A 26,225-nucleotide genomic window follows, 5' to 3' on the forward strand; every position below is an offset into this window, starting at 1 on the left:
ACTCACATAATGTCATACAGTACTCACATAATGCCATACAGTACTCACATAATGCCATACAATGTCACATAATGGCATACAGTACTCACATAATGCCATACAGTGTCACATAATGCCATACAGTGCTCATAACATTATACATGTGTTGTACATCTATCTATGTATCTATCTATCTATCTATCATCTATCTGTCTGTCTGTCTGTCTATCGATCTTATCCTATCCTATCTTATTGTATTCTAATCTATTTTATTCTAATCTATCTAACATTTATGGGCAATGGATGTGTTAACTGATAGTGGAACGGATGCTTTACTAACGGATCCATTGACCATAGACTCCCATTATGATTTAACGGATCCCTTAGTGATCTGTATTTGGATCCGCACAAGAAAAGTTCTGTTAGGAGGACTTTTCATCAATCATCAACAATGGATGGCTAACGGATTGAACCTAACGCATAACAGCTTTTGACCAATCCGTTAACGGATACATCATCGTTATAGTCAATGGACCCGTTAACAGCTATGTTTCTGCATTTTCCAAACTGATGCAAAAATGGAAATGATTACTGGACATGGGCACATAGCCTTATATTGATTTTATTTTATGGTTTGCCGCTTTTGCACAATAAAAACAAATTTAAAAAAAACAAAAATTTTTGCATTGCTGTAGTCTGAGCTATAGTTTTTTTTTATTTTTTTGCTTACTGAGCTGTATGGTGGCTTGTTTTCTGTGAGACAAGATGATATTTTCAGTGATCAATTTTTTATTTATGATTAATTATACTAAGAAACAAAAGGCATAAAAAAGCCTCACAACAATGAGTGTATACGTGCATAATGTTTATTAATTACATCAAGTGAAAAAGAAAAACAAATACAATTCAAATACTGGGATAAAAGATAAAAAGCCAGTGCTATAATGTTTAAATGGGAGACATAACCACTAATATACTCAACATCCCATGCAAGGGGACTAATTAATATACAGCATATGTCAGTACAATGTGCAAATTCGACATGCGGTAATGGTATCCGACTAGTGCTTATCAACATAAAATCAGGAAAATATTCTTGTATAGAGTATGTTATGGCACCCAATAGTTAGAAATGCAGAAATTACTCAAACTTACATGTAGGATGGCTATAGTGTCCATCCTCCTCGCCCCAACTCATGTTTTGCCTTTCTTTGTCAGGGGACGTACATTTTTATTTATGTATGACTTTTTGATTGCATTTTATTTCACTTTTTTGTCTGCTCTGTCATGAAAATATATAGTTTTTGCTTTGTTTATTTTTATGGTGCTTACTAAAGGGGTTAACTAGTGTGACACTTTTATACATCTGGTTGTTCCAGATACCAAACATGTGTAGTTTTTTAGTTTTGTTTTTGTGTACATAAATATATATTTATTGGTATAATATATTTTTCATTTTTTGTTGTTTTATTTTTTGATTTTTTTTAACTTTCACTTTTCTTTCACTTTTGCACATAGTCATTATATAGGAATTAACCTTTTTAAGTCTGATTGCTGGAATAATGTATTACATTTAATATAATACATACATTATGTGTTACACTGACAGAAGTCTCTCAGACCATCTCAGAGGCTTGCCATAGCCAGGTACAGTAAGAGGTTGTCAATTCACCTAGCATTACCATGGCAATTCTCGAACTCTGGAATTACCGTGGAACTCTGTGGTAGGGTCCTAATCAGGTGTGAGAGGGGGCGCACTCCCTCTCCCAGCCACCTACATCCTGCGATCTCTATTGATTGCAGCATTTAGAGGGTTTAACATCCCAGGGTGGTGCAGGTACATCTGGGGCTCAGGTGACATGTAAGCAAAGCTCCCGGTGGCAATTGCACATGCACAGCTCCTGTTGCATGCTTGATTGCCAGGATGTACCAGTACGGTAAGGTCGGGAAGACACCACAAAATAGGATGTACCAGTATGTCTATGGTCAGGAATGGGTTAATATAACTACACTAGTGTTAGTAGGTCCCCTTTGTGTCCCTACTGTGAGGCATCTTCTTTTAAAATGAACGTTTATATATATATATTTTGTAATGAACATTTATTTCATACTTTTTTTTTGAGTGATCGCTGTTAAGGCCCCGTTACATGCAATGACATCGCTAATGAGATATCGCTGGGGTCACGGAATTCGTGACGCACATCCGGCCTCGTTAGCAACGTCGTTCCGTGTGACACTTAGCAGCGACCGCTAACGATCTGAAAAACTCACCAAATCATTGATCGTTGACACGTCGTTCATTTCCCAAATGTCGTTGCTCGTTCTGGACGCAGGTTGTTCGTGGTTCCTGAGGCGGCACACATCGCTACATGTGACACCCCGGGAACGACGAACAACAGCGTTCCTGCGTCCTCCGGCAACGAGGTGGGCGTGTCATTAATGCGGCTGCTCTCCGCGCCTCCGCTTCTATTGGTGGCCTGCTGTGTGATGTAGCTGTGACGCCGCACGAACTGCCCCCTTAAAAAAGAGGTTGTTCGCCGGCCACAGCGACGTCGTTAGGAAGGTACGTTCGTGTGACGCTTACCTGCGATATTGTTCACCACGGGCAGCGATTTGCCTGTGACACACAAACAACGGGGGCGGGTGCTTTCGCTAGCGATGTCGCAGCATGTAAAGTGGCCTTTAGCCTGGCTACCTATATATATACACACAGGTTCGCAGTTCTTAAAAATGTACACTTTTTTTAAGTAGCTGGTATATCATTTTGTTTTTTGACACTGATACATAGGTGCCACAGGACATACACTACACTTTTTATTATAGTAGCTTAGCAAAGCATAGTAACTGCATTAAAAGTACAGTATCTTAACATATCACAATAAATACATTGAATAATTACATAATTGGAACATGGATATGATAATTATATCAGATGGACAGTTGTATACAATAGGCTAGGCAAAATGTGTATCAATACAAAATGGGGCAGTTGGTGAAAAAGAAGCCCTTTACTTGGACCTGGAGGAGAGACCTGTTTCTGCATTACAGGCTTCTATTATTTTTACATATTAGGATAATAAATCTTTACTATACAATGTTTAAACACAACTTTGAACAAATGAAAAAAAAAGTCTGAAATTACTTTTAGGAGAGAACAGTGTCTTAATAAAATCCAACTGGATGCTGCAACATGACTTGACTCATCTTGGAGTTGTGAAATTATCAAGAATAAAATCTGAGACACCACGGGAACTTTATGAGCACCAAAAAGATGGCCTGCTTCAATTACATGTCAATATTTCTCAATAATGTGTTTCTCAAGCCATAATATATATCACTGGACAACTCTCACTTTTGTAAGGGCTATTTGAGAAATAACCGGCATGTGCTTCCTTCTCCAGGGAATGGAGGTGCAGGGCAGTGTGGTCGGGACCATAATGGCGACAGCGGGTCTGTATTAATAGATAACAATCTCTTGCACAGCCCAGGGCATTGATCTTGGTCAGTCCTTACAACCTGGTGTTCATGGCATAAATTAATAGCTGGTGCTGCCTAATGTCATCTAAATGCATGATTATGTAACGTTGATTGTCTGCCATTTTGGCTGTATATGTGATTATATATGTGGCAGTTCATCCAAATTGTTGCTCTTGGTCCAACTGATTGTACCTGCGAGGTAAAATATTGCCCTTTGTATGTGTATTTACAGCAGTTTGTGCCATACAACTGCATGATTTTTTCTTAGGCTGCCAATGGTCATTTATCTAATTTCAACACAACATTTTTTGGAGCACTAGTTATATATCTACTGCATTTTTAGTTATGACCACATTGATTAAGCTGCTACACCAACAATGCACTTTAAATTCAATATAGAATCATGGTTGTACTGTAATTGTATTCTCATATGCCATTATTATTATGTATAATTGAGCCTATGATATGTGACCATACCCGCTCTATAACATCCCATGTTGATGATATTGTGAGACCACACTGCCCTGTTGGATTTTAAATATGGTGATTGCACATGTTGTTTTATTAACACTGTCTGTCTAAATATGTGTCTTCACAAATATTAATATTATTAATAAAGCTTTGTATACAATTTTTTCAAACAAAAAGATTTGTGTCCATTTGGATAGTCATTTGTGGTTTAATTGGTAACAAATGATCAAATGTAGGCTATAGTGATAAACTTGGGATCATGGTTTAAAAATAGAACTCATGATAATATGGATCCTATTCAATAAATCAATTAATGGTGTACTAAATATATATATGCACCATTGCTGTGTGGTATTACAGCTCAGTTCTGTTATACAGTCCCATTTAGAGAAATAACCGGCATGTGCTTCCTTCTCCAGAGAATGAGGAATCCTGAAGGTAGCAATACTAAGAAATACATGGCTAACACTGTGAACAAGATGAGAAAAACAATGACCCAAGGTTCCAGGACAGCAGACATTATAATTTCTTAAAATTTGCCACGACCCTGTAAAAAGATGAGAACAATATTTATGGCTTAGACTTTATTCAGTACAATTAGTCACATAATACATGAACATAATGACATAAGATAAGATATCCAGGTCCTTATTTCTTACTTCTTACGTTTTAGGATACCTTTAAACAATATTTATAAATAACTGTTTTTGTAGGTCATATTAGTATCATGATGACTACAGTATGGGATAGCGGGGAACTGGGGCTCCTATGATGTCTCTCAAGCTAGGGTGCCTTATATTATCCCTACCCTCAGGGATACTCCTGATGGTGGAAAAGGCTAAAGGGGGCTTTATACGCTGCAATATCGTTAATGAATTATCGTCGGGGTCAAGGTGTTTGTGACGCACATCCGGCGTCATTAACGATATCGCAGTTTGTGACAAGTGGGGTAAAAGCAACCTTAAACGATCGCAAAAGCGGTCAAAATCGTTTGCTGCGGAGAGGTCGTCCTGAAACTAAAAATCTTTCTCTGCTTATTAGCGATGTTGTTCCTCGTTCCTGCGGCACCACACATCACTGTGTGTTACACTGCAGGACCGACGAACATCTCCTTACCTGCCTCCACTGGCAATGCGGATGGAAGGAGGTGGGCGTGATGTTACATCCCACTCATCTCTGCCCCTCCGCTTCTATTGGACGCCTGCCGTGTGACGTCGGTATGAAGCCGCACGAACCGCCCCTTTAGAAAGGGACGAGACTGGAGTATTATGTTATCCTCAGATAAATACGGAGAGGGGAAAACCAAAACTCTGTCACACTGCATACACACAAATGTAAAAGCAATAACAGGTTCAGGAGGAAAAACAACAGCAGGAAGGAAGCTACAAAACAACAAGGGTAAACTCTACAACCACACCATGCAATCAGCACAACTTTCACCAGTAAGTCTGGGACACCTCACCTCACAGACAAGCATAAAATAAACTATAGCTGACATGAGTGGAAGGTTTCAACCAGCATAAATAGGAGGGGAGCAGATGTGATTGGCCTCCCCACAACATCTTGCCAAAGGAGTAAGCAAACCAGAAAAGATTGATAGCCTGCCTATGAATTAGCACACAGTAGGTCGACAGCTGAGTCTGCCTGTGTTGATACCAGACACCAAAGAAACCATCAGGCAGAGTGTCGGAATCTGCTATCTTAAAAGAACCCAATGCTGCCATGATAGTCATCAAAGTTTGTGCAAAACTCGGTGTGACAGTACCCCTTCCTCTAAGAGGTACCTATAGACCCTCTAGGCCTGTTCTCTCAGGATGGAGATGATGGAGTGCCCTAATCAGGTGCTCAGCATGGATATCTGAAGCTGGTACCCAAGTCCTCTCCTCGGGACCATACCCTTGCCAATGAACCAAGTACTGTAAAGATAAGTGAGCAAAATGAGAATAAACAATTTTGGACACCTGAAATTCTAATGACCCATCGACTAAGACTGGAGGCAGAGGTAAACGAAGAGGAGTTTCTGAACCCATATATTTCTTTAATAGAGATCTATGGAAAACATTATGACTCTTGTAAGATGACTTTAATATCACGTGAAAAGCAACTATATTAATGGCTGTGGTGATTATGGACAGGCCAATAAACCAAGGTCCTAACGTCAGTAAAGTTGCCTTAAGGTTAATATTTATTGTAGACAACCACACCAGATCACCCACACACCGGTCTGACTCTGGACCAGGCACACGTCTACAGTCAACTGCACATTTATACTTAGAACACATGCCTTGCAAATGCTGATGAGCCCTCTACCATATAGATGATAATCTGAGACCAATTTGTCCTCCTCAGGTACCCCTGCTGAGTGCCTCTCCGGAAATATACAGAAATAGGGATGACGAACATAGACACAAAAAAATGAGATATACCAGGCAATACGATTATTGATTACAAATATGGCCAGAGGAAGGAACATGGACCACTCTTCCTGATTATCAAAAACAAAACAATGCAAATACTGCTCCAAATTCTGAATCATGTGTTCTGTGTGCCCATTAGACTGAGGGTGGAACACCGACGAATTAGATAGTTTAACCCCTTCAGCCCCCAGCCTGTTTTCACCTTAAAGACCAGGCCATGTTTTGCAATTTTGACCAGTCAATTTATGAGGTTATAACTCTGGAACGCTTCAACAGATCCTGGCGATTCTAACACTGTTTTTTCGTGACATATTGTACTTCATGTCAGTGGTAAATTTAGGACGATATGTTTTGCGTTTATTTGTGAACATTTTGGAAATTTGGCGAAAATTTTGAAAATTTTGAATTTTTGTGCCCATAAATCTGAGAGATACAGTACAGACCAAAAGTTTGGACACACCTTCTCATTCAAAGAGCTGTTTTTATTTTCATGACTCAGAAAATTGAAGGTTCACACTGAAGGCATCAAAACTGTGAATTAACACTTGTGGAATGAAATACTTAACAAAAAAGTGTGAAACAACTCATAATATGTCTTATATTCTAAGTTTTTCAAAGTAGCCACCTTTTGCTTTGATTACTGCTTTGCACACTCTTAGCATTCTCTTGATGAGCTTCAAGAGGTTGTCACCGGAAATGGTTTTCACTTCACAGGTGTGCCCTGTCACGTTTAATAAGTGGGATTTCTTGCCTTATAAATGGGGTTGGGACAATCAGTTGTATTGTGCAGAAGTCTGGTGGATACACAGCTGATAGTTCACCTGAATAAACTGTTAGCTGCTTTTTTCTTGCCATAATACAAATTCTAAGTAAAGAAAAACGAGAGTCCATCATTACTTTAAGAAATAAAGGTCAGTCAGTCCAAAAAATTGGGAAAACTTTGAAAGTGTCCCCAAGTGCAGTGGCAAAAAACATCAAACGCTACAAAGAAACTGGCTCACATGAGGATCGCCCCAGGAAAGGAAAACCAAGAGTAACCTCTGCTGCGAAGGATAAGTTTATTCGAGTCACCAGCCTCAGAAATCGCAGGTTATCAGCAGCTCAGATTAGAGACCAGGTCAATGCCACATAGAGTTCTAGCAGCAGACACATCTCTAGAACAACTGTTAAGAGGAGACTTTGTGCAGCAGGCCTTCATGGTAAAATTGCTGCCAGGAAACCACTGCTAAGGACAGGCAACAAGCAAAAGAGACTTGTTTGGGCTAAAGAACACAAATAATGGACATTAGATCAGTGGAAATCTGTGCTTTGGTCTGATGAGTCCAAATTTGAGATCTTTGGATCCAACCACCGTGTCTTTGTGTGACGCAGAAGAGGTGAACGGATGGACTCTACATGCCTGGTACCCACCGTGAAGCATGGAGGAGGAGGAGTGATGGTGTGGGGGTGCTTTGCTGGTGACACTGTTGGGGATTTATAAAAAAATGAAGGCATTCTGAACCAGCATGGTTACCACAGCATCTTGCAGGGGCATGCTATTCCATCCGATTTGCGTTTAGTTGGACCATTATTTATTTTTCAACAGGACAATGACCCCAAACACACCTCCAGGCTGTGTAAGGGATATTTGACTAAGAAGGAGAGTGATGGGGTGCTACGCCAGATGACCTGGCCTCCACAGTCACCAGACCTGAACCCAATCGAGATGGTTTGGGGTGAGCTGTACCGCAGAGTGAAGGCAAAAGGGCCAACAAGTGCTAATCATCTCTGGGAACTCCTTCAAGACTGTTGGAAGACCATTTCCGGTGACTACCTCTAGTAGCTCATCAAGAGAATGCTAAGAGTGTGGAAAGCACTAATCAAAGCAAAAGGTGACTACTTTGAAGAACCTAGAATATAAGAAATATTTTCAGTTGTTTCACACTTTTTTGTTAAGTATTTCATTCCACATGTGTTAATTCATAGTTTTGATGCCTTCAATGTGAATCTACAAAATTCAGAGTCATGAAAATAAAGAAAACTCTTTGAATGAGAAGGTGTGTCCAAACTTTTAGTCTGTACTGTATGTCACACAAAATAGTTTCTAAATAACATTTCCCACATGTCTACTTTACACCAGGGCAATTTTCGAAACAAACTTTTTTTTTGTTAGGAAGTTAGAAGGGTTCAAAGTTCATCAGCAAATTTTCATTTTTCCAACAAAATTTACAAAAAAAATTTTTTAGGTACCACATCACATTTGGAGTGACTTTAAGAGGCCTAGGTTACAGAAAATACCCAAAAGTGACCCCATTCTAAAATCTGCACCCCTCACACTGCTGAAAACTACATCCAAGAATTGTATTACCCCTTTAGGAGCTTCACAGCAACCAAAGCAATATGGAGGGAAAAAATGAAAATTTTACTTTTTATACAAAAATGTTACTTTAGCCATAAAATTTAGCATGTTCACAAGGGTATCAGGAAAAAAAGCAACATAAAATTAATTGTGAAATTTCTCCTGAGTACACCGATATCTCATATGTGGTGGAAATCAATTGTTTGGGTGCACGGCAGAGCTCAGAAGGGAAGGAGCATCATTTGAATTTTTGAAAGCAAAATTTCCTGGAATAATTAGCGGATGCAATGTTGCGTTTGGAGACCCCCTGAGGTGCCTAAACAATGGATATCCCCCACAAGTGACCCCATTTTGGAAACTAGACCCCTCATGGAATTTATCTAGATGTTTAGAGAGCACTTTGAACCTCTGGGGGCTTCACAAAAGTCAATGGCAGTTTGTGACAAGTAGGGTAAAAACAACCTTAAACAATCGCAAAAGCGCTCAAAATCGTTTGCTGCGGAGAGGTCGTCCTGAAACTAAAAATTTTCTCTGCTTATTAGCGATGTTGTTCCTCGTTCCTGCGGCACCACACATCACTGTGTGTTACACCGCAGGACCGACGAACATCTTCTTACCTGCCTCCACTGGCAATGCGGATGGAATGAGGTGGGCGTGATGTTACGTCCCACTCATCTCTGCCCCTCCGCTTCTATTGGACGCCTGCCGTGTGACGTCGGTATGAAGCCGCACGAACCTCCCCCTTAGAAAGGAGGCGGATCGCCGGCCAGAGCGATGTCGCAGGGCAGGTAAGTGCATGTGACGGGGGTAAGCGAGGTTGTGTGGCGCAGGCAGTGATTTGCCCGTGTCGCACAACCAACGGGGGCGGGTACAATCGCTTGCGATCTCGCTAGCGAGATCGCAGCATGTAAAGTACCTTTAAGTCTCCTTCCTGGCCCTTCTCCTGACCAGTCCCGATCTGATTCCCACTCCCTCCAGGAAGGGACGAGACTGGAGTATTATGTTATCCTCAGATAAATACGGAGAGGGGAAAACCAATACTCTGTCACACTGCATACACACAAATGTAAAAGCAATGACAGGTTCCGGAGGAAAAACAACAGCAGGATGGAAGCTACAAAACAACAAGGGTAAACTCTACAACCACACCAAGCAATCAGCACAACTTTCACCAGTAAGTCTGGGACACCTCACCTCACAGACAAGCATAAAATAAACTATAGCTGACATGAGTGGAAGGTTTCAACCAGCATAAATAGGAGGGGAGCAGATGTGATTGGCCTCCCCACAACATCTTGCCAAAGGAGTAAGCAGACCAGAAAAGATTGATAGCCTGCCTATGAATTAGCACACAGTAGGTCGACAGCTGAGTCTGCCTGTGTTGATACCAGACACCAAAGAAACCATCAGGCAGAGTGTCGGAATCTGCAATCTTAAAAGAGCCCAATGCTGCCATGATAGTCATCAAAGTTTGTGCAAAACTCGGTGTGACAGTACCCCTTCCTCTAAGAGGTACCTATAGACCCTCTAGGCCTGTTCTCTCAGGATGGAGATGATGGAGTGCCCTAATCAGGTGCTCAGCATGGATATCTGAAGCTGGTACCCAAGTCCTCTCCTCGGGACCATACCCTTGCCAATGAACCAAGTACTGTAAAGATAAGTGAGCAAAATGAGAATAAACAATTTTGGACACCTGAAATTCTAATGACCCATCGACTAAGACTGGAGGCAGAGGTAAACGAAGAGGAGTTTCTGAACCCATATATTTCTTTAATAGAGATCTATGGAAAACATTATGACTCTTGTAAGATGACTTTAATATCACGTGAAAAGCAACTATATTAATGGCTGCCGTGATTATGGACAGGCCAATAAACCAAGGTCCTAACTAGAGTTGAGCGCGGTTCGTGGTTCGAGGTTCTCCAGTTCTAGGCTCGAGTGATTTTGGGGCCTGTTCTAGATCGAACTAGAACTCGAGCTTTTTGCAAAAGCTCGATAGTTCTAGAAACGTTCGAGAACGGTTCTAGGAGCAAAAAAACAGCTAATTCCTAGCTTGGTTTCCGCTGTAATAGTGTAAGTCACTCTGTGAATCACACTATTATGACATTTCAGTGTATAGTGTGCGTGAACAGCGCCTTCAGATCACTGCTGTTTCTATAATGGATAATGACGATCGCCATTTTTTTTTTTTTTTTCCTTGTCTTCCTTTCCAAAGCGCGCGCGTGTAGTGGGGCGGGCCAGCATGTCAGCCAATCCCAGACACACACACAGCTAAGTGGACTTTTAGCCAGAGAAGCAACGGCATGTGTGATAGGATGTCCATGTCACATGTCCCTGCATTATAAAACCGGACATTTTCCTCCAGGACGCCATTATCTCTTCTGCGTCTTTGGTGTCAGACATCACTGTCGCAGCTCCGTCCTCCTGAGTCCTATCGCCGATACAGCTGTATGCGCTCCATACACAGCGCTAGACAGCTTAGGGAGAGCACTTTCTATCAGTCCTTTTAAGGGCTCAAACCGGCAGGGTCAGAGAGCCATAGGTAACAGGTCCTGAAAACAGAGACAGCGTCTGTGTAGCCAAGGTCAGGGATTTCGTCGCTGCATTTCACCATTAGGAGGGAATAGAAAGGAAGGCTTCCATTCCTCTACCCAGAGCCCCACAATCCTGGCACTGTACCCTCCTGTCCTCTGCACACTCCAACTCATTATAACTAAGCCATTATACTAGCAAACACTCAGTGTATCTAGTGGCATCCTAAACGTGGCTATTGGACTTTGCTATAGTCCCACTAGTGCAAAGACATTTGCAGAGCACGTCTGCCTGCATTGCACACTCCAACTCTTTTTAACTAAGCCATTATACTAGCAAACAGTCAGTGTACCTAGTGGCATCCTAAACGTGGCTATTGTACTTTTGTCTAGTCACACTATTGCAAAGATATTTGCAGCACCTCTGCCTGCATTGCACACTCAAACTCATTTTAACTAAGCCATTATGCTAGCAAACAGTCAGTGTACCTAGTGGCATCCTAAACGTGGCTATTGGACTTTTGTGTAGTCACAGTAGTGCAAAGATATTTGCAGCACGTCTGCCTGCATTGCACACTCCAACTCTTTTTAACTAAGCCATTATACTAGCAAACAGTCAGTGTACCTAGTGGCATCCTAAACGTGGCTATTGGACTTTTGTCTAGTCACACTATTGCAAAGATATTTGCATCACGTCTGCCTGCATTGCACACTCCAACTCTTTTTAACTAAGCCATTATACTAGCAAACAGTCAGTGTACCTAGTGGCATCCTAAACGTGGCTATTGGACTTTTGTGTAGTCACAGTAGTGCAAAGATATTTGCAGCACGTCTGCCTGCATTGCACACTCCAACTTTTTAACTAAGCCATTATACTAGCAAACAGTCAGTGTACCTAGTGGCATCCTAAACGTGGCTATTGGACTTTTGTCTATACACACTATTGCAAAGATATTTTCATCACGTCTGCCTGCATTGCACACTCCAACTCTTTTTAACTAAGCCATTATACTAGCAAACAGTCAGTGTACCTAGTGGCATCCTAAACGTGACTATTGTACTTTTGTCTATTCACACTATTGTAAAGATATTTGCAGCACGTCTGCCTGCATTGCACACTCCAACTTTTTTTAACTAAGCCATTATACTAGCAAACAGTCAGTGTACCTAGTGGCATCCTAAACGTGGCTATTGTACTTTTGTCTATTCACACTATTGTAAAGATATTTGCAGCACGTCTGCCTGCATTGCACACTCAAACTCTTTTTAACTAAGCCATTATGCTAGCAAACAGTCAGTGTACCTAGTGGCATCCTAAACGTGGCTATTGTACTTTTGTCTATTCACACTATTGTAAAGATATTTGCAGCACGTCTGCTTGCATTGCACACTCCAACTTTTTTTAACTAAGCCATTATACTAGCAAACAGTCAGTGTACCTAGTGGCATCCTAAACGTGGCTATTGGACTTTTGTCTATTCACACTATTGTAAAGATATTTGCAGCACGTCTGCCTGCATTGCGCACTCCAACTTTTTTTAACTAAGCCATTATACTAGCAAACAGTCAGTGTACCTAGTGGCATCCTAAACGTGGCTATTGTACTTTTGTCTATTCACACTATTGTAAAGATATTTGCAGCACGTCTGCCTGCATTGCACACTCCAACTTTTTTTAACTAAGCCATTATACTAGCAAACAGTCAGTGTACCTAGTGGCATCCTAAATGTGGCTATTGTACTTTTGTCTATTCACACTATTGTAAAGATATTTGCAGCATGTCTGCCTGCATTGCACACTCCAACTTTTTTTAACTAAGCCATCATACTAGCAAACAGTCAGTGTACCTAGTGGCATCCTAAACGTGGCTATTGTACTTTTGTCTATTCACATTATTGTAAAGATATTTGCAGCACGTCTGCCTGCATTGCACACTCCAACTTTTTTTAACTAAACCATTATACTAGCAAACAGTCAGTGTACCTAGTGGCATCCTAAACGTGGCTATTGGACTTTTGTCTATTCACACTATTGTAAAGATATTTGCAGCACGTCTGCCTGCATTGCACACTCCAACTTTTTTTAACTAAGCCATTATACTAGCAAACAGTCAGTGTACCTAGTGGCATCCTAAATGTGGCTATTGTACTTTTGTCTATTCACACTATTGTAAAGATATTTGCAGCACGTCTGCCTGCATTGCACACTCAAACTCTTTTTAACTAAGCCATTATGCTAGCAAACAGTCAGTATACCTAGTGGCATCCTAAACGTGGCTATTGTACTTTTGTCTATTCACACTATTGTAAAGATATTTGCAGCACGTCTGCCTGCATTGCACACTCCAACTTTTTTTAACTAAGCCATTATACTAGCAAACAGTCAGTGTACCTAGTGGCATCCTAAATGTGGCTATTGTACTTTTGTCTATTCACACTATTGTAAAGATATTTGCAGCACGTCTGCCTGCATTGCACACTCAAACTCTTTTTAACTAAGCCATTATGCTAGCAAACAGTCAGTGTAGCTAGTGGCATCCTAAACGTGGCTATTGTACTTTTGTCTATTCACACTATTGTAAAGATATTTGCAGCATGTCTGCCTGCATTGCACACTCCAACTTTTTTTAACTAAGCCATTATACTAGCAAACAGTCAGTGTACCTAGTGGCATCCTAAACGTGGCTATTGTACTTTTGTCTATTCACACTATTGTAAAGATATTTGCAGCACGTCTGCCTGCATTGCACACTCCAACTTTTTTTAACTAAGCCATTATACTAGCAAACAGTCAGTGTACCTAGTGGCATCCTAAACGTGGCTATTGTACTTTTGTCTATTCACACTATTGTAAAGATATTTGCAGCACGTCTGCCTGCATTGCACACTCAAACTCTTTTTAACTAAGCCATTATGCTAGCAAACAGTCATTGTACCTAGTGGCATCCTAAACGTGGCTATTGGACTTTTGTCTATTCACACTATTGTAAAGATATTTGCAGCACGTCTGCCTGCATTGCACACTCCAACTTTTTTTAACTAAGCCATTATACTAGCAAACAGTCAGTGTATCTAGTGGCATACAAGAAGTGGCTATTGTACTTTTGTCTATTCACACTATTGTAAAGATATTTTCAGCACGTCTGCCTGCATTGCACACTCCAACTCTTTTTAACTAAGCCATTATGCTAGCAAACAGTCAGTGTACCTAGTGGCATCCTAAACGTGGCTATTGTACTTTTGTCTATTCACACTATTGTAAAGATATTTGCAGCACATCTGCCTGCATTGCACACTCAAACTCTTTTTAACTAAGCCATTATGCTAGCAAACAGTCAGTGTACCTAGTGGCATCCTAAACGTGGCTATTGTACTTTTGTCTATTCACACTATTGTAAAGATATTTGCAGCACGTCTGCCTGCATTGCACACTCCAACTTTTTTTAACTAAGCCATTATACTAGCAAACAGTCAGTGTACCTAGTGCCATCCTAAACGTGGCTACTGGACTTTTGTCTATTCACACTATTGTAAAGATATTTGCAGCACGTCTGCCTGCATTGCACACTCCAACTTTTTTTAACTAAGCCATTATACTAGCAAACAGTCAGTGTACCTAGTGGCATCCTAAACGTGGCTATTGTACTTTTGTCTATTCACACTATTGTAAAGATATTTGCAGCACGTCTGCCTGCATTGCACACTCCAACTTTTTTTAACTAAGCCATTATACTAGCAAACAGTCAGTGTACCTAGTGGCATCCTAAATGTGGCTATTGTACTTTTGTCTATTCACACTATTGTAAATATATTTGCAGCATGTCTGCCTGCATTGCACACTCCAACTTTTTTTAACTAAGCCATCATACTAGCAAACAGTCAGTGTACCTAGTGGCATCCTAAACGTGGCTATTGGACTTTTGTCTATTCACATTATTGTAAAGATATTTGCAGCACGTCTGCCTGCATTGCACACTCCAACTTTTTTTAACTAAACCATTATACTAGCAAACAGTCAGTGTACCTAGTGGCATCCTAAACGTGGCTATTGTACTTTTGTCTATTCACACTATTGTAAAGATATTTGCAGCACGTCTGCCTGCATTGCACACTCAAACTCTTTTTAACTAAGCCATTATGCTAGCAAACAGTCAGTGTACCTAGTGGCATCCTAAACGTGGCTATTGGACTTTTGTCTATTCACACTATTGTAAAGATATTTGCAGCACGTCTGCCTTCATTGCACACTCCAACTTTTTTTAACTAAGCCATTATACTAGCAAACAGTCAGTGTACCTAGTGGCATCCTAAATGTGGCTATTGTACTTTTGTCTATTCACACTATTGTAAAGATATTTGCAGCACGTCTGCCTGCATTGCACACTCAAACTCTTTTTAACTAAGCCATTATGCTAGCAAACAGTCAGTGTAGCTAGTGGCATCCTAAACGTGGCTATTGTACTTTTGTCTATTCACTCTATTGTAAAGATATTTGCAGCATGTCTGCCTGCATTGCACACTCCAACTTTTTTTAACTAAGCCATTATACTAGCAAACAGTCAGTGTACCTAGTGGCATCCTAAACGTGGCTATTGTACTTTTGTCTATTCACACTATTGTAAAGATATTTGCAGCACGTCTGCCTGCATTGCACACTCCAACTCTTTTTAACTAAGCCATTATACTAGCAAGCAGTCAGTGTACCTAGTGGCATCCTAAACGTGGCTATTGGACTTTTGTCTATTCACACTATTGTAAAGATATTTGCAGCACGTCTGCCTGCATTGCACACTTCAACTTTTTTTAACTAAGCCATTATACTAGCAAACAGTCAGTGTACCTAGTGGCATACAAGAAGTGGCTATTGGACTTTTGTCTATTCACACTAATGTAAAGATATTTGCAGCACGTCTGCCTGCATTGCCCACTCCAACTTTTTTTAACTAAGCCATTATACTAGCAAACAGTCAGTGTATCTAGTGGCATACAAGAAGTGGCTATTGTACTTTTGTCTATTCACACTATTGTAAAGATATTTTCAGCACGTCTGCCTGCATTGCACACTCCAACTCTTTTTAACTAAGCCATTATGCTAGCAAACAGTCAGTGTACCTAGTGGCATCCTAAACGTGGCTATTGGAATTTTGTCTATTCACACTATTGTAAAGATATTTGCAGCACGTCTGCCTGCATTGCACACTCCAACTTTTTTTAACTAAGCCATTATACTAGCAAACAGTCAGTGTACCTAGTGGCATCCTAAACGTGGCTATTGTACTTTTGTCTATTCACACTATTGTAAAGATATTTGCAGCACGTCTGCCTGCATTGCACACTCCAACTTTTTGTAACTAAGCCATTATACTAGCAAACAGTCAGTGTACCTAGTGGCATCCTAAATGTGGCTATTGTACTTTTGTCTATTCACACTATTGTAAAGATATTTGCAGCACGTCTGCCTGCATTGCACACTCCAACTTTTTTTAACTAAGCCATTATACTAGCAAACACTCAGTGTACCTAGTGGCATCCTAAACGTGGCTATTGGACTTTGCTATAGTCCCACTAGTGCAAAGACATTTGCAGAGCACGTCTGCCTGCATTGCACACTCCAACTCTTTTTAACTAAGCCATTATACTAGCAAACAGTCAGTGTACCTAGTGGCATCCTAAACGTGGCTATTGTACTTTTGTCTAGTCACACTATTGCAAAGATATTTGCAGCACCTCTGCCTGCATTGCACACTCAAACTCTTTTTAACTAAGCCATTATGCTAGCAAACAGTCAGTGTACCTAGTGGCATCCTAAACGTGGCTATTGGACTTTTGTGTAGTCACAGTTGTGCAAAGATATTTGCAGCACGTCTGCCTGCATTGCACACTCCAACTCTTTTTAACTAAGCCATTATACTAGCAAACAGTCAGTGTACCTAGTGGCATCCTAAACATGGCTATTGGACTTTTGTCTAGTCACACTATTGCAAAGATATTTGCATCACGTCTGCCTGCATTGCACACTCCAACTCTTTTTAACTAAGCCATAATACTAGCAAACTGTCAGTGTACCTAGTGGCATCTTAAACGTGGCTATTGAACTTTTGTGTAGTCACAGTAGTGCAAAGATATTTGCAGCACGTCTGCCTGCATTGCACACTCCAACTCTTTTTAACTAAGCCATTATACTAGCAAACAGTCAGTGTACCTAGTGGCATCCTAAACGTGGCTATTGGACTTTTGTCTATTCACACTATTGTAAAGATATTTGCAGCACGTCTGCCTGCATTGCACACTCCAACTTTTTTTAACTAAGCCATTATACTAGCAAACAGTCAGTGTACCTAGTGGCATCCTAAACGTGGCTATTGGACTTTTGTCTATTCACACTATTGTAAAGATATTTGCAGCACGTCTGCCTGCATTGCACACTCAAACTCTTTTTAACTAAGCCATTATGCTAGCAAACAGTCAGTGTACCTAGTGGCATCCTAAACGTGGCTATTGGACTTTTGTCTATTCACACTATTGTAAAGATATTTGCAGCATGTCTGCCTGCATTGCACACTCAAACTCTTTTTAACTAAGCCATTATGCTAGCAAACAGTCAGTGTACCTAGTGGCATCCTAAACGTGGCTATTGGACTTTTGTCTATTCACACTATTGTAAAGATATTTGCAGCACGTCTGCCTGCATTGCACACTCCAATTTTTTTAACTAAGCCATTATACTAGCAAACAGTCAGTGTACCTAGTGGCATACAAGAAGTGGCTATTGTACTTTTGTCTATTCACACTATTGTAAAGATATTTGCAGCACGTCTGCCTGCATTGCACACTCCAACTTTTTTTAACTAAGCCATTATACTAGCAAACAGTCAGTGTACCTAGTGGCATCCTAAATGTGGCTATTGTACTTTTGTCTATTCACACTATTGTAAAGATATTTGCAGCACGTCTGCCTGCATTGCACACTCCAACTCTTTTTAACTAAGCCATTATGCTAGCAAACAGTCAGTGTACCTAGTGGCATCCTAAACGTGGCTATTGGACTTTTGTCTATTCACACTATTGTAAAGATATTTGCAGCACGTCTGCCTGCATTGCACACTCAAACTCTTTTTAACTAAGCCATTATGCTAGCAAACAGTCAGTGTACCTAGTGGCATCCTAAACGTGGCTATTGGACTTTTGTCTATTCACACTATTGTAAAGATATTTGCAGCATGTCTGCCTGCATTGCACACTCAAACTCTTTTTAACTAAGCCATTATGCTAGCAAACAGTCAGTGTACCTAGTGGCATCCTAAACGTGGCTATTGGACTTTTGTCTATTCACACTATTGTAAAGATATTTGCAGCACGTCTGCCTGCATTGCACACTCCAACTTTTTTTAACTAAGCCATTATACTAGCAAACAGTCAGTGTACCTAGTGGCATACAAGAAGTGGCTATTGTACTTTTGTCTATTCACACTATTGTAAAGATATTTTGAGCACGTCTGCCTGCATTGCACACTCCAACTCTTTTTAACTAAGCCATTATGCTAGCAAACAGTCAGTGTACCTAGTGGCATCCTAAACGTGGCTATTGGACTTCTGTCTATTCACACTATTGTAAAGATATTTGCAGCACGTCTGCCTGCATTGCACACTCCAACTTTTTTTAACTAAGCCATTATACTAGCAAACAATCAGTGTACCTAGTGGCATCCTAAACGTGGCTATTGTACTTTTGTCTATTCACACTATTGTAAAGATATTTGCAGCACGTCTGCCTGCATTGCACACTCCAACTCTTTTTAACTAAGCCATTATGCTAGCAAACAGTCAGTGTACCTAGTGGCATCCTAAACGTGGCTATTGGACTTTTGTCTAGTCACACTAGTGCAAATCTATGTGCAGCACCTCTGCATGACACCCTCCTGCTCTGTTTTTAATAAGCTATAATGATAGCAAAAAATACTGCCATTTAGTGGCATCATAGAACTGGCTGTTGTATTCCATTAGTGCCCCACTGGTGCCAAGCTATTTCTAGCACCTCTGCATGACACCCTCCTGCTCTGTTTTTAATAAGCTATAATGATAGCAAAAATACTGCCATTTAGTGGCATCATAGAACTGGCTGTTATATTCCATTAGTGCCCCACTGGTGACAAGCTATTTCTAGCACCTCTACATGACACCCTCATGCACATTTTGCTACGCTAATGTTATAGCAAACTCATGGAATTCATTGCTGCATTTGATAATTCGGAGGGATAGAAAGTCAGGCTTCCTTTAGCTTTTCCTTCTGTTCATAGACAGCATCTCCAAGAGCAATTTCCCCTCCACGTCTAAGTGTGGAGAGGCAGCTAGTGCGCATGCGTGTGCCGATTTACCCCAGCTGCAGCCTAATTACAGTTTTTCGCCTAGTGAGTATGCTCAGCCTGACTGTGTTATTCCTGACGCTAAGTCTTCATTTCGGGATACAGCGCATGCTCCCACACTAAGTGTGAAAAGCCTCTTTGCAAAGGTGCTTGCATTCCGTGCCGGGTCTAAGTCCTGTTTTGTGCCTAGACACCATGCTAAAGCTGATAGTCTTTTTTCAGAGACTTTATTTCATGCTACTGAGCATGCTCAGGCACTTACTGCATCAGAGACTAGGTCCGGTAATGAACTCTTTGGCCCTGCCCCTGATGTGGGGGGGCACATATAGACCACAGGGCATCAGGTGTCCTCCCAAATGGCTTGCAGAGGCCCACCCCTATGACTTTTCACCGCATTATTGATGGTCAGACGATGACTGGTGAGGTGTTTTGGTCATGGCAGCCATGAGGTCATCATTGAAGTTGCGGTTCCAAATAGGACGCTAGTTATGCCACTCATGACGTGTCACTCTACTTTTGTCTCCAGGAGGTGCATTGTGGTTCACCCTGGTTTGGGGCGGACCCAGGTTATAAAAGGGTCTGGAGCCAACAAGGAGGTGCGCAGTCTTCTATTATGCTCTGAAAGAGCACACCTCCATGTGTTGAACCCATTGCGGCTTTAGGCCAGAGGTAGGCAGGGATAGGGTGTCGATGCAGGCCACCACCACAGTTGGTAACGCAGAACGGTTAAGACCAGCTCCTGTCCTACCAGTCCTGCTTGTGCAGCCCAGTGGCATTAACAGGCCTGCTGCTGCTGATGCGCCTGCTGTCCACAGGTGTGCCCCTACGCACACGGTCAGCGTACTCAATGGCCCCTGTGTTGTTAACAGGGAGTTCCAGGGCTGGGTGGGCATGTGGACCCTGTGACGCTAACAGGGCTCACAGTCTCCAGATCCGAATGGCGTCTAACTCGGTTCAGGCTACTATTAGTTTCATAGCCACACATCTCTGTATCCTCCACCAAACCTTCCAGTTGCCAACCTCTCCTTTTCCAACTGGGAGCACGGTGGACACTGACTGCTGATGGGGATATATACCTTTCTCTTTCTTTTCTTATTAATTTTCGTTATATAGCGGTAACATAGTATATACCACTTTATCCAAATCTGCCAGTCCCACTGTAACAGATGGTGTTTCTTCAGCAAATGTTACTGTTGCTTAACCACCAAATCCACGGACAAAAACTTTTTTCCCCTTTCCAACACACCTGTTCCCCTTTCCACCAGCATCTGTCCTTTTTCAACTCATTTTGGTATATGACCAAAAGTGCAACTCTGCAGGGACACCGTACTCAACGCCATCTCAGCACAGCAGCCATCCCTGGGTCCCTCCGATGTGGACAAGTAAAAGACCATTTCCTCATATCCATGACAAAGCGTTGAGATTCACTCTGTGCAGCACTGGTGTTTAGTGGAAAAGTAGATCTAAGATTGCGTACCACATTCTGCAGATACTCCTGTATACGTGCGTCCATTTCTATGGCAGGAATTATTTTGCCAAATGTTGTCTTGTACCGGGGATGTAACAGTGTGGCAACCCAGTATTCTGGATTACTTTGAATTCGTACAATCCGAGGGTCATGTTGTAGGTAGTGCAGCAAGAAGCCGCTCATGTGTCTTGTGCATCCAGGAGGACCAAGTCCTTGGTGTGTTGGTGGCAGAGAGGTGAGAATCGTGCCTCCTTCCTCTGCCCTCTCCCCACAACCTCGCACAACCGAAATGTGAGCAAGCTCTCACTCATCTGCTGAGTCTTCCATGCCCATCGCCAGTTCGTCCTCCATTTCTTCATGGGCTCCTGCACCTTCCTCAACACTTTTTGCTGATACTATGCGCCCTTGTTAATCCCTCTCCCTCACCATGACTGCCGCATAGGTGCCGCTGACCATCTGGACCTCGTAGATCTTGTTATCCCTTCCGCATATGACTCCTCCTGTACTTCCTCCCCTTCCTCTTGTCCCAACACCTGACTCCGAATAATAATTACAGTGCGCTCCATCATGTAGATGACCAGAATTGTCACGCTGAGAATGACATTGCCAGTGCTAAACATCTTCGTCGACATTTGTAAACTGTGTAGCAGGGTGCATAGGTCCTTGATCTGACACCACTCCAGCAGCGTGATCTGCACCACCTCTGGATCAAGTTATCCCAGGCTATATGTCATAACGTATTGCAGCAGGGTTCGGCGGTGCTGCCACAAACGCTGCAACATGTGCAGATTCAAATTCCTGCGTGTGGGCACATCGCATTTCAGGCGTTTAACCACCAGACCTAAAGACTTCTGTAGCGACGAAAGTTGTTGAGTTGCTGTGTGCGCACGATGGAAGTGAGCACATAGCGAGCGTGCACGCTGCACAAGGCCATGTAGGCCGGGATGGTGTTTTAAAAATTGCTGGAGAATTAGGTTCAACACGTGAGCCATACAAGGCACGTGTGTCACATTGCCCTGACGATGGCCCGCAGCCAGGTTTGCATCATTGCCGCACACGGCTGTTAAGTCACCAACGGAGTCCGCTCCGTCAATTTGTACTCCGGTCGCCAGGTGACAACGTGTTCCTTTCATGAATAGTGCTGATGATGGGAGAGGAGTCGATGCCAGCGGCGCAGGTGGACGCAGGTTATGCTCACCCACTGGGCTGCATTACCTGGCGGGTATTAGCTGGTGGGTATCTCACAGATGAAATACCATCATTCAGCTACAACCAATGGGAAGACACCACACCCTTTTTTATGCCCATCCTGTCTGCAGACCACTGCCAGACATAGCTATGACCTCTGGTTACTTTTACCCCCAGTTCAGTTTTATGATTTTGTGTGCTTGTTACCTGACTACTTTTCCTGCTTGCTGTTTATGTACCTTGTTGGCCGATCCGCATTTCACCTATGCTTGTTTTCTGATTAAGTCCTGGCCGTCCAATTCTGTTCCTGTTCCTCAATTAATGTTTTGACCCTGCCTGACTACTATTCTCTGGAACTGCAGCCTTCCACAGGTATTAATCACCTTGGGCCCTGTGCAATTCCTAATCCCTGTATAGGGGTTAAAGGGTTTCAGGGTTCTAGGGGTCCTGCTTGGTGAGTGGCTTCCCTCTAGCCTATCATTAACAGCCCATCTGAGTGTGTGGATCAAGGAAGGCGTTACACCGTGCTCTCTGCAGAAGGCCATGTGGGCCAGGATAGTGCTTTAAAAATTGCTGGACAACCAGGTTCAACACGTGAACCACACAAGCCATGTGTGTCACATTGTCACAGCGAAGGGCCGCACCCATGTTTGCATCATTGTCGCACCCAGCCTTCCCTGGCTGCTGGTTGAGTGGAGACAACCATTGATGAAACTCGGTATCCAGAGCTAACCGTCCACAACTTCTCAGCGGTGTGACTCACATTTCCCATACATTTCAAAGTAAAACTTTGACCGCCTGATGGCATTGAGCTCTGCTGCCAGCATAGTAAGGAGGTGTGTGGTAGTCCTTGTGCGCAGTTACAGGGAAGGGTGGCCTGACCACACAGGGTTTGCGCCAAGGTGGAGGACCCACACGAGGTTGAAGAGGCAGAAGCAGTGTATTAGCAGACGCTTCTCCATCTCTCACCATAGTTTGCCAGTGCCCAGTCAGTGACATGTAATGACCCTGTCTATGCTTACTGGTCCAAGTATCTGTGTTAAAATGCACCCTGTCGCACACAGAGTTTCTCAAGGAAGTGGTGATGTTGTGTGCGACATGCTGGTGTAGCGCGGGCATGCTTTTCTTGGAGAAGCAGTGGTGATTGGGCATCTTGTACTGGATCACAGCGACAGACATAAGGTCTCTAAAATCCTGTGTGTCCACTAGACGGAAAGGCAGCATTTCGGAAGCCAACAGCTTACAGAGGGATAGAGTCAACCTCTTAGCTTTGTCATGGGTCGCAGGAAGTGGCCTTTTATTTGACCACATCTGAGGGACAGAGATCTGGCTGCTGTGTGTAGACGGTGTTGAGTAGGGTGTCCCTGGAAAAATGCAGGTTTGTGAGGAAAGTGCAGGCGGAGACATGATGTTGCCTTCATCCAACGTTGGTGCTATCGATGTCTGAGAGAGCTGTACACACTCACTTGTTTCCCCTTCCAAACCAACTGACGACCTACCAAGCAAACTGCCTGTTGAGGTTACAGTGGTGGAAGTTGTGGGTGGAAAAACAGGTGTGACAGCTGTCCCCACAGTCCTAGAAGATGACGAGCGCGCGGATGCACTGGAAGGGGCAGGCGGTGGATGGTTCGCTCCGCTAGGCCGCATTGCAGCACGGTGAGCCCACCGGGCCATATGATATTTATTCATGTGACGATTCATGGAAGAAGTTGTCAAACTGCTGAGGTTTTGACCTCTACTAAGAGAACCATGACAAATTTTACAGATCACATAATTTGGGCGATCTTTTTCTATGTCAAAAAAGGACCAGGCTAGGCAAGGCTTAGAGGCCATGCGACCTGTTGATCCACCCCGAATAATGCTCAGAGGCAGAGTGGTGGCTGAGGATGCAGTTGTAGACGTGCTACCAGTGCTCCGACTCTGTCCAGGAAGGCGCAAGGTAACTTCGTCGTCGGTTGCATCCTCCTCCACCGCCTCTGTTGACCTCCTCGAGTGTCTGACTGTGGGTTGACAGTAGGTGGGATCTAGAACTTCATCATCAATTGTTGTGTTTGCACTCCCCTCCCCCTCAGACCGAGCCTCTTCTTGCCCTGACCGAATATTTAAGTTGTCATCCCAATTGGGTATCTGCGTCTCATCTTCATCAGTATGTTCCTCATTGTCTATAACCACAGGTGTTGGAAAGGCAGCATTTTGGTAGCCAACAGTTTGCAGATGCTGAAAGTCAACCTCCAAGCCATGTCATGCCCTTCTAAAAGCATGTAAAACACAGCGAGGGGACTCCAACCACAGTCTCCCTCGTTTCCACTAACTGGGCCACACACACCCCACTTGACTGGCATCAGTTGACCCCCATTTTCAAGATGAAAAAGATGCTTTGCATGAAGCACTCTCAAAAATACGCGTGCCTTTCCCGTCCCCTGGCTGACCCAGGGGAAGAAAAGTCCTCTGAGAGCCATGACTTGTTCATCTTGGTTCTTTTAGAAACACAGCGAGGGGACTCCAACCACAGTCTCCCTCGTTTCCACTAACTGGGCCACACACACCCCACTTGACTGGCATCAGTTGACCCCCATTTTCAAGATGAAAAAGATGCTTTGCATGAAGCACTCTCAAAAATACGCGTGCCTTTCCCGTCCCCTGGCTGACCCAGGGGAAGAAAAGTCCTCTGAGAGCCATGACTTGTTCATCTTGGTTCTTTTAGAAACACAGCGAGGGGACTACAACCACAGTCTCCCTCGTTTCCACTAATTGGGCCACACACACCCCACTTGACTGGCATCAGTTGACCCCCATTTTCAAGATGAAAAAGATACTTTGCATGAAGCACTCTCAAAAATACGCGTGCCTTTCCCGTCCCCTGGCTGACCCAAGGGAAGAAAAGTCCTCTGAGAGCCATGACTTGTTCATCTTGGTTCTTTTAGAAACACAGCGAGGGGACTCCAACCACAGTCTCCCTCGTTTCCACTAACTGGGCAAAACACACCCCACTTGACTGGCATCAGTTGACCCCCATTTTCAAGATGAAAAAGATGCTTTGCATGAAGCACTCTCAAAAATACGTGTGCCTTTCCCGTCCCCTGGCTGACCCAGGGGAAGAAAAGTCCTCTGAGAGCCATGACTTGTTCATCTTGGTTCTTTTAGAAACACAGCGAGGGGACTCCAACCACAGTCTCCCTCGTTTCCACTAATTGGGCCACACACACCCCACTTGACTGGCATCAGTTGACCCCCATTTTCAAGATGAAAAAGATGCTTTGCATGAAGCACTCTCAAAAATACGCGTGCCTTTCCCGTCCCCTGGCTGACCCAGGGGAAGAAAAGTCCTCTGAGAGCCATGACTTGTTCATCTTGGTTCTTTTAGAAACACAGCGAGGGGACTCCAACCACAGTCTCCCTCGTTTCCACTAACTGGGCCACACACACCCCACTTGACTGGCATCAGTTGACCCCCATTTTCAAGATGAAAAAGATGCTTTGCATGAAGCACTCTCAAAAATACGCGTGCCTTTCCCGTCCCCTGGCTGACCCAGGGGAAGAAAAGTCCTCTGAGAGCCATGACTTGTTTATCTTGGTTCTTTTAGAAACACAGCGAGGGGACTCCAACCACAGGCTCCCTCGTTTCCACTAATTGGGCCACACACACCCCACTTGACTGGCATCAGTTGACCCCCATTTTCAAGATGAAAAAGATGCTTTGCATGAAGCACTCTCAAAAATACCCGTGCCTTTCCCGTCCCCTGGCTGACCCAGGGGAAGAAAAGTCCTCTGAGAGCCATGACTTGTTCATCTTGGTTCTTTTAGAAACACAGCGAGGGGACTCCAACCACAGTCTCCCTCGTTTCCACTAACTGGGCCACACACACCCCACTTGACTGGCATCAGTTGACCCCCATTTTCAAGATGAAAAAGATGCTTTGCATGAAGCACTCTCAAAAATACGCGTGCCTTTCCCGTCACCTGGCTGACCCAGGGGAAGAAAAGTCCTCTGAGA

The 26,225-nt window shown here is 43.0% G+C and overlaps 1 long non-coding RNA gene across 1 annotated transcript in view; it reads right to left on the reverse strand.

Moving 5' to 3' along the window:
* Positions 1-831: 831 nt before the first annotated feature.
* LOC142309848 (uncharacterized) overlaps positions 832-26,225 on the reverse strand; it is a 90,515-nt gene continuing 65,121 nt past the window's right edge. The window contains exon 3 of the long non-coding RNA XR_012754013.1: positions 832-4,474. This is a non-coding gene — a long non-coding RNA (uncharacterized LOC142309848). The remainder of the gene's footprint in view (positions 4,475-26,225) is intronic.

The sequence above is a fragment of the Anomaloglossus baeobatrachus genome, chromosome 5 (assembly GCF_048569485.1).
Source record: "Anomaloglossus baeobatrachus isolate aAnoBae1 chromosome 5, aAnoBae1.hap1, whole genome shotgun sequence".
Lineage (NCBI taxonomy): Eukaryota > Metazoa > Chordata > Amphibia > Anura > Aromobatidae > Anomaloglossus > Anomaloglossus baeobatrachus.